The sequence below is a fragment of the Ascaphus truei genome, chromosome 5 (genome assembly GCF_040206685.1).
Source record: "Ascaphus truei isolate aAscTru1 chromosome 5, aAscTru1.hap1, whole genome shotgun sequence".
Classification (NCBI taxonomy): domain Eukaryota; kingdom Metazoa; phylum Chordata; class Amphibia; order Anura; family Ascaphidae; genus Ascaphus; species Ascaphus truei.
In genome coordinates, this window is record NC_134487.1 from 110571074 (window position 1) to 110573205 (window position 2132).

Genomic DNA, 2132 nt, shown 5'->3' on the forward strand with positions numbered 1-2132 from the left:
ATACACACACACACACTCTCCCATACATGCATGCATGCATACACACACACTCTCCCATACATGCATGCATACACACACACACCTCTCCCATGCATGCATGCACACACACACACACACACACACACACTCCCATACATGCATGCATACACACATACTCTCCCATACATGCATGCATATACACACACACACACACTCTCTCCCATACATGCATGCATACACACACACACACAAACTCTCCCATACACACACACATACACACACACACACATGACAGGGGGAAGAAGAGGAAAGGCCGCGCGACCGAGCACCACCACCACCACTGCCCCGCTCGCCCCCCCGTGACCATCTCCCTCCCTGCGCGGACAGCCACGGGACAGCGGGGAAGCGGAGACCAAGGAGGTAAGAGGGGAACACCCCCGCTACCATCTCCCACCCCGCGCGGGGATCTGGGAAGCAGGAAGTGGCGCATGAAGCCGGGAAAACACCCACTACCATCACCCGTCCCGCGCTGGTATCGCGGGAAGCCGGGGTCAGCGGGGACACCCCCCACTACCATCACCCGCCCGTGGGGATCGCGGGAAGCCGGGGTAAGCGGGGACACCCCCCGCTACCATCACCCGCCCACAGGGATCGCGGGAAGCCGGGGTAAGCGGGGACACCCCACTACCATCACCCGCCCCGTGCTGGTATCGCGGGAAGCCAGGGTAAGCGGGGACACCCCCCACTACCATCACCCGCCCCTCGCTGGGACCGGGGAAAGCTGGAAGTGGCGTGGGAAGCTGGGGGGAATAAGGGGGGGGACACCTCCGCCCCGCGCGGGGACCGGGGAAAGCTGGAAGTGGTGTGGGAAGCTGGGGGGAATAAGGGGGGGACTCCGCCCCATGCGGGGACCGGGGAAAGCTGGAAGTGGCGCAGGAAGCTGGGGGGAATAAGGGGGGGACACCTCCGCCCCGCGAGGATAAGCGAGGGGTGGAACACCCTCGCTACCATCTCCAGCCATGCGCGGGTATTGGGGGGGGGGGAGCGGGGAGTAAGGGGGAACTGCAGGAGGCAGGGAAGGAGCAGAGGGGATGGAGGATTGGAGAGTACTTACTCTAGTACTCTCCAACAGATCTCTGGCCAGAAAAAATGGCCATTCATTTGGGGCTGGCTCATATAGAGCCTGGCCGCGCGCCCACAAAGCCTGGGAGCGCGCGCCAATCAGCAATCAGGTAGGGGGAGTTATTTATTTATTTTTTCAGCGCGAGCGGGGAAAATTCAGCGCGAGCGGGGGAAATTTAAAAAAACAAGCACGTGTTCTGCTTGGGCCAATAGTTACTCGCCCGGGGGTTAAATCCACCCGCCCCGGGCGTGTAAATGTATAGGATTGTCGAACACTGTATATACAGTAGCGACATACTTTATTAAAGTAAATGCCGGCGGCATGCCGGGATCTACCCCAGCTGCCGCCAGTCAGAAACGCGCGCCGCCGCGTTTCCCCCACGCACCCCCCCTCCACATCGCGCGCAATTACCCCCCCAAAGACACCCCGAACCCGGCTTCTACTCTGCCCCTCTGCTTCCCCGCACCCCCGCTTACCTAGATTTGAACTCCAGTGGTGTCGGGGAAGCCTGGGGAAGCCGGGGAAGACGGGGAAGCCGGGCGCGCTTGTGACCGTGACGTCACAGTGCGCCGCCACGCGCCGCGGCTACCCGCTTCCCAGCCTCATACAGCCAGCGGCATTTGCTCGAATAAGAGCTGCCGCTGCTGTATATATATAGTGTTCGACAAATCACCCAAAAATCTACTCGCCCAACCAAAAAATCTACTCGCCACCTAGTCCCGCCCCCAACCCCGCCCCATGTCCTGCCCCCAACCCCGCCCCTAGTCCCGCTTTAAAATAAAATATATAAATAAAATACATTTAATAAATTCCTAGTCAGAACAACATTCGTTTTTGACATAAATGTATTTATTGTATTACATTATACTACAATTAGTCCTTGTTATGTGTGTGTGTGTGTGTGTGTGTGTGTGTGTGTGTGTGTGTGTGTGTGTGTGTGTGTGTGTGTGTGTGTGTGTGTGTGTGTGTGTGTGTGTGTGTGTGTGTGTGTGTGTGTGTGTGTAAATGTCGGATCTAGAAATAAAAGCCA